This window comes from Pygocentrus nattereri, chromosome 11, assembly GCF_015220715.1.
Source record: "Pygocentrus nattereri isolate fPygNat1 chromosome 11, fPygNat1.pri, whole genome shotgun sequence".
NCBI classification, from domain to species: domain Eukaryota; kingdom Metazoa; phylum Chordata; class Actinopteri; order Characiformes; family Serrasalmidae; genus Pygocentrus; species Pygocentrus nattereri.
Window position 1 is genome coordinate 8,091,364 of NC_051221.1, and position 7,982 is coordinate 8,099,345.

Genomic DNA, 7,982 nt, shown 5'->3' on the forward strand with positions numbered 1-7,982 from the left:
TTAATTGTGTTATTTCTGCAAATCAGTCCAAAGGACCTTCCAGCATCAAACATACTGAGGGAGCCACAGCCCCCTGGACACGTCCTGTGGGGCTGTAATTGGTGGAGAAGTTTATGACAGCGGGGTCCATAATTCTTGGCTATGGATAGACCCACGAACAAATCGAGACTGAGCGTCACTGAGCGAAGCCTGAGCAGTGAGTGAGGCTGGAATAGACTCAATCATATTAACTTATCTGCCCATTAATTGAATAACGCTCTGATTCAATTGATTAGGACTTCCTAGTAGCCACTGCAAATCCAATTAAATTACGCAATCATCTAATCAGTCGATTAAGAGCAATAAAAGGCATGACCTCCTCACAGCTCACCTCACAGAGAGAGAGAGAGAGACACAGACAGAGAGAGAGAGACAGACAGACAGAGAGAGAGAGAGACAGAGAGGGGAAATTAAGAGAGAGGGACAGAGAAACAGGAGAGAGAGAGAGAGAGAGAGAGAAACAGAGAGAGAAACAGAGAGAGAGAAACAGAGAGAGAGAAACAGAGAGAGAGAAACAAAGAGAGAAACAGAGAGAGAGAGAGAAACAGAGTGAGAAACAGAGTGAGAAACAGAGAGAGAGAAACAGAGAGAGAGAGAAACAGAGAGAGAGTGAGAGAGAGAAACAGAGAGAGAGAGAGAAACAGAGAGAGAGTGAGAGAGAGAAACACAGAGAGAGAGAGAAACAGAGTGAGAAACAGAGAGAGAGAAACAGAGAGAGAGAGAAACAGAGAGAGAGTGAGAGAGAGAAACAGAGTGAGAAACAGAGAGAGAGAAACAGAGAGAGAGAGAAACAGAGAGAGAGAGAAACAGAGAGAGAGTGAGAGAGAGAAACAGAGTGAGAAACAGAGAGAGAGAAACAGAGAGAGAGAGAAACAGAGAGAGAGAGAAACAGAGAGAGAGAGAGAGAAACAGAGTGAGAGAGAAACAGAGTGAGAGAGAAACAGAGAGAGAAACAGAGAGAAACAGAGAGAGAAACAGAGAGAAACAGAGAGAGAGAGAGAAACAGAGAGAGAAACAGTGAGAGAGAAACAGAGAGAGAGAAACAGTGAGAGAGAAACAGAGAGAGAGTGAGAGAGAGAAACAGAGTGAGAAACAGAGAGAGAGAAACAGAGAGAGAGAGAAACAGAGAGAGAGTGAGAGAGAGAAACAGAGTGAGAAACAGAGAGAGAGAAACAGAGAGAGAGAGAAACAGAGAGAGAGAGAAACAGAGAGAGAGAGAGAAACAGAGTGAGAGAGAAACAGAGTGAGAGAGAAACAGAGAGAGAAACAGAGTGAGAAACAGTGAGAGAGAAACAGAGAGAGAGAAACAGTGAGAGAGAAACAGAGAGAGAGAGAGAGAGAGAGAGAGAGAGAGAAACAGTGAGAGAGAAACAGAGCGAGAGAGAGAAACAGTGAGAGAGAAAGAGAGAGAAAGAGAGAGAGAGAAACATAGAGAGAGAGAGAAAAAGAAAGAGAAACAGTGAGAGAAACGGTGAGAGAGAAAGAGAGAGAGAGAGAAACATAGAGAAAGAGAGAGAAAGAGAAAAAGAGAGAGAAACAGAGTGAGAGAGAAACAGTGAGAGAGAAAGAGAGAGAGAGAAAGAGAGAAAGAAACATAGAGAGAGAGAGAGAGAGAGAAACACAGAGATTGCTTCATTGTTTTCCCAGCAGGAGGTTACCTGGTCTTGCAGTCTGTGAACGGCTCTGATCAGCCTTTGTTTCTTCCTACTGCGGTTCATCTGGATCCAGCGGTGATGGAGAGACACCACACACAGCAGGGTGGCCTGATCAGACACAGGTTCAGCTCAAACCGTCACAGTCTGAGGTCTCACACCATTACAGCGAGAGGGCCTGAGCAATAAATGATAGTGATAACTATCAAAATGTTTTTTGAGTAATGACAATAACCACATAACTAACATCAGCACAATAACAGTGCATTAGGAGCTTTATGAAAAGCGTTTCCATGGCTGAGCAGCTGCACACAAGTATAAGATTATTGTGTGCAATGCCAAGTGTCAGCTAGAGTGGTGTAGTGCGCACTGCTACTGGACACTGGAGCAGTGAAACGTTCTCTGAACTGACAAATCATGATTTTGGTAGTCCGACGAATTAATCTGGGTTTGGTGGACACCAGAAGAACTCTATCTACTAGGATGCATAGTGCCAACAATACATTTTGGTGGAGGGGGGATAATGGGCTGGGGCTGTTTTTCAGAGTTAGGGCCTCTTAGTTCCAGTGAATGGTAATGTTAATGCTACAGAGACATTTTAGACAAATGTGTTTCCCACTTTGCGGCAACAGTTTGGGGTAGGCCCTTTACTGGTCCAGCATGACTGAGCTCCTGTGCACAGACCCCTGACCTCAACCCCACTGAATACCTCTGGGATGAAATGGAAGGTCGATTGTGAACTAGGCCTTCTCATCCAACATCAGTGCTTGACCTCACAAATGCTGTTTTGATTAAAAAGGCACAAATTCCCACAGACACACGCCAAAATCTTACGGAAAGTCTTCATAGAAGAGGGAAGGCTGTTACAGCTGCATAGGGGTCTCTTTATGTTAATGCCCATGGTATTGGATTGGGATGTCCAAGAATCTAATATGGGTGTGATGTATATACAGTATCTCACAAAAGTGAGTACACCCTTCACATTTCAGCACATATTTTATTATATATTTTCATGGGACAACACTATAGAAATGAAACTTATATAACTTATATAACTTAGTCAGTGTACAGATTGTATAGCAGTATAGATTTATAATATACTGGCAACACAAGTGAGTACACCTCACAGTAAACGACTCCAAATTGTGGTCCAATTGTGTCCAAGTGTGTCGTTGTCCCTCCCTGGTGTCACGTGACTCATTAGAGTTACAAGGTTCCAGGTGTGAATGGGGAGCAGGTCTGTTAAATTTAGTATTTTGAGTACAATTCACTCATACTGGCCTCTCTGAGTATGTGAGAAAGAATTATTGCTCTCCACAAAGATGCCTAGGCGATAAGAAGATTGCTAACACCCTGAAACTGAGCTACAGCACGGTGGCCAAGGTCATATAGCAGTTTTCCAGGACAGCTTCCATTCAGAACAGGATTCTCCAGGGTCCACACATTCAGCATCATATCCAGAGGTTGGCTTTAAAAAATAGACGCATGAGTGCTGCCAGCATTGCTGCAGAGGTCAGCCTGTCAGTGCTCAGACCATACACTGCACACTGCATCAACTTGGTCTGCATGGCTGTCGCATCAGAAGGAAGCCTCTTTTGAAGCTGATGCACAAGAGCCTGCAAACAGGTGGCTGAAGACAAGCAGTCCAAGAACATGGATTTCTGGAACCATGTCCTGTGGTCTGATGAGACCAAGATAAACTTGTTTGGCTCAGATGGTATCCAGCATGGTTGCGTTGCCTACAGTCAAGCATGGTGGTGGTAGTATCATGGTCTAGAGCTGCATGAGTGCTGCTGGCACTGGGGAGCTGTGGTTCATTGAGGGAAATGTGAAGTCCAACATGAACTATATGAGGGGTGTTCTCACTTTTGTGAGATACTGTATGTCCACATACTTTTGCCATATACACTGTTGGAAATAAAGGTTCTGTGCAGGTACATGTTTGTTCATAAAGGTACAAACAGTGTAAATGTACCCTCAAAGCAACAGCCATAGTTTTAATGTCCAGTTTTGAACCTTTAATACGTTTTTCCCAGGTGAATGTATGCATGTGTCTCTTTTCATTATCTAATGTTTTAAAACAGAGCAATAAAATAAAAGCCTGGAGACGAGACGGGGTGTGTGGAGTCAGTACAGCCTAGATAATATAATTTCAATGGATTATGGTACAATTATGTTCCCTGACTAAAGGTACTGAGATGTGAAGGAACCACCCCAGTGACAATTTAGTACCTTTTAGTAGTGTGGTGTATTTTATAGTGTTGAAATTGTGGAGAGTAAAAGGCAGAGATTTTCAGGCAAATGTACGTAGAAAAAAAGGAAAATGTGATCAAAAAATCCTGTTTCCAGTCCCCATGTCCTGTTTTCCAAAAATCAGAATACCAAAATACCCAGCTGCCAGAATTAGCCCTGTGTTTTCTCTAGGCCTAAAATTGCGCATTAAGAGATGTATATAATAAGTATAAACGGTGAGTGATATGGAAAAGTAGGTTGCATTAAGATTTTTTAACCATATCGCCAAGCTCTAATTGCTCTGCTCACTCTATTTGTCTCGTCTCATTGACCCCATTCTAGTAATCAATCAGGGGCCACAGATCCCAACCACAGATTGGCTTTCGGAACGCAGCCGGGAAAGATGGAATGAAAGTGTTGTTTTGTTGAGGTCTGGTGCTGCGCTCCCGAAACGCCGCAAGCTCCACTCTCCTCCTGGGCCTTTTACTGGCTGAAAGGAGCTCCACATATCGCACCCACATGTGGCAGAGAGGCGCTGAGCTCCGTCATGTGATAGCTCGCTCCTTCCAGGCCCGCTGACGCAGATATGACGACGCGGCCGACTGAATGGAGGCCTTTCAGAGCGTCCAGAGACAAGACGGGTTCAAGCAGGTCATAAATCAAATCAATCGTTCCCGGGGTTTCTTTTAAGATCAACACCACGGCTTGCGTCGCACTTTCTTGCTCGCTTCATTGTCTCCCAGGCAAGAGGGGCATGCGAGAAACCTACTAGGGATCCAGGTCCTTACAGCAGCCTTGGAATTTCAATGCATATACTGAGAAATGATTTAAAACCCAAGCTACATTTTAACATTGAGTGCATTTACATGTATCTCATAATTGGATTCCTGCGGTTACCTGATTATTCAAATGGTCATGTAAACAGCACAATCTCATTTTTTTATCAGAGTAAGATGTAGAAATCTGATAAAGAGGCTGGACTTTAGCTCAATAATCAGATTTCTCAGTGCATGCAAACTCGTCCTCTTATTTCTTTCGGATTTCTCAGTCCGCACACGGGCGAAAACAGACCACAGTACTGGAAATAAGCGAGCAGTGTCGCTGCGAGACGCAAATACATAGGACTCATGTGGACCCAGGGTTTCTCATTATCTGATTAATCAAGTGCATGTGAATGTTGATCGGATCACTGATAAAATACGGTTTTCTGCAGTTATCAGATTCTTAAATTATGTAAACACATTAAAAAAATTTGAACAAGAAGCTGGTGAAGGAGGAGCGACTTCAGCCTCGTAAAAACATTGAGAGACATTTTACATGAAACCTGCTCTTCTTTTGAGGAAAAGTTTCCTGCCAGAGATGCGAGAAAAGTGGCTCTAGCTGAGCTAAAGCTTAAAGCAGAGCAAAGTAAGTCTCTTAATTTTTTAGCTTATGCTAGAACATTAACACATACTGAGACACATTTACAGCCAAGACGGTCAAATGGACATAAAATATTGTGGCTCCCAAGGTCAAAATGGCTCTTCTTATCATTTGGGTTGTGACTCCTGAGCTATGCTAACTGTATCATGAAATTTCCACCATGTTAATTTCATAGAATACAGAAGATATTTTATAATATCTTATAAATAAGTTATTTATGACCTCACTACTCACTATTCATGGCCGTTTTAGAGTTGCCACCTCAGCCCTGGACGCTTGAGAAACACAGTCTAAGGTAGAGAGCTCTCAGTTCAGCTACAAGGTAGTCTTCTTCTTCTTCTTCTTCTTCTTCTTCTTCGTCTTCTTCTTCTTCTTCTTCTTCTTCTTCTTCTTCTTCTTCGTCTTCTTCTTCTTCTTCTTCTTCTTCTTCTTCTTCTTCTTCTTTCGGCTGCTCCCTTTAGGGGTCGCCACAGCGGATCATCTGCCTCCATCTTGCCCTATCCACTGCCTCCTCTACTTTCACACCAACCATCTCCATGTCCACCTTCACTACATCCATTAACCTTCTCTGAGGTCTACCTCTTCTCCTTCTACCCGGCAGCTCCATCTCCAACATTCTTTGACTAATATATCCACTATTCCTCCTCAACACATGTCCAAACCATCTCAACCTGGCCTCTCTGGCTTTATCTCCAAACTGCTCCACCTTCACCGTCCCTCTGATCTGCTCATTAAACCAGTTAAACCCATTCAACACTCTTAAAAAGGCAGTTCTTCAAGGGTTCTTTCAGGGAAGGTAAAGAAATGGTTCTATGAAGAACCATAAACACTCAAAAAACCATTTACATGATTAAAAGGTTCTCTGCATCATGAAAAGGTTCTTCAGATTCAGAAAATGTGCTGCAGATGGTTCTATATAGAACCTTTTTAAAATGGTTCTATATAGCACCAAAATGGTGCTTCTTTTGTTGTTGTCACAATAAAAAAAACCCTTTAATCATGCAAAGGGATCTTTGAGTGTACATGGTTCTATATAGAACCATTTTCAACAAAAGAACTCTCGAAGAACCATCTTTTCTTCAGAGTGTAGCAGTTTAGCCCATCACATTATCAAGCGTGAAGCTGTAAGGACCGTTTCAATCCGTCAAACAGCCAATCAGAACAGAGCCCGTTCATAATTCATCACTGTTTGGCATTTTGCTGTTGTTTTGATACCAACCTCGTAACAATAGCAGAACCATTTCTGGTGCTTCAAAAAGATTCGATATAGAACCATTTTCAACACCATCAATCTGAAGAATGCTTGAATTAATTAAGCTTGATTAAGTGACCTTTATTAGTCCCACAACGGGGGTTGTGGGATTTCACCTCCGTGCAGTGAAACACCACATACATGCTAGTGAGCACACACACTAGGGGGCAGTGAGCACACTTGCCTGGAGTGGTGGGCAGCCCTATCTGCAGTTGGAGCAATTGAGGGGTTAAGTGTCTCGCTCAAGGGCACTTCAGTCACATACTGTCGGCTTGGGAGATCGAACCGGCGACCTTCCGGTCACAAGGCTGGTTCCCTAACCTCCAGCCCACGACTGGCCTGTAACGACGATGTAGTGAATCATTTAGGCATGCCATGGGTTCTGTGAGTGTTCATGGTTCTATATGAAACCAATTTCTTTTCCAAAGAACTCTTGAAGAACCAACCAAGTGTATATGTATACAACTATGGACTGGATAAAAAGGAGCAGTTTAAACTTTGTGAGAACATTTTCTGTCCAGAAATGACATTTATTGACCAAAAACCTGAACAATCCAGGGAAATCCTAGACTGTTGGCATCCCTATTTTAGACACATGATAAGCTAATAAAGGAAGCTACCCAGATTGCAAAGTGTAAAGTAACATCATGAGAGAGAAGACCTTCAGGGCCTTTTGGCCATCTGAGAAGGCCTTATGATTTCCGAGAAGTAAAAAATAAGCCTCTGTAATTTCTAGTTCATTTAGCTTATTGTTGCAGTTCAATTCAGTTCAGTTCAATTTTATTTGTACAGTCCTTTTTACTCCAGCATTGTCACAAAGCAGCTTCACAGAAATCTGGGTCAGACCCCCCATGCGTGAGCCAAGGGCAATAAGGGCAAGGAAAAATTCTCCAAGAGCAAACTTTGAGCGCATGTCCTTAGTTTTACTGGAGACTCCCATGGACCCTCACAGAGCAGGTACTATTTGGGTGGTGGGTCATTCTCTGCATTGGAGTAACACTGATGTGATGGTGGTGTGTTAGTGTGTGTTGTGCTGGTGCAGGTGGATCAGCTGGAGTTTTTAAACACTGTCCACTCTCTGTCCACTCTATTAGACACTCCGACCTCGTCAGTCCACCTTGTAGATGTAAAGTCAGAGACGACAGCTCATCTGCAGCTGCACAGGTTGTGTTGCTCATCCTCTGGTCCTTCATCAGTGGCCACAGGACGCTGCCCACAGGACGCTGAGGTGTTTAAAAACTCCAGCATGACTCATGTCTTAGGATGAGGAGAGGATGGAGAGATATAGGCCATATTTCTCAGTGTGAGGATGAGCAAGGTTGATTGAGCCCACTAGAACATACATTTTACATTATGTTCCAGGGGGGAGTAAAGGTATACTCCGC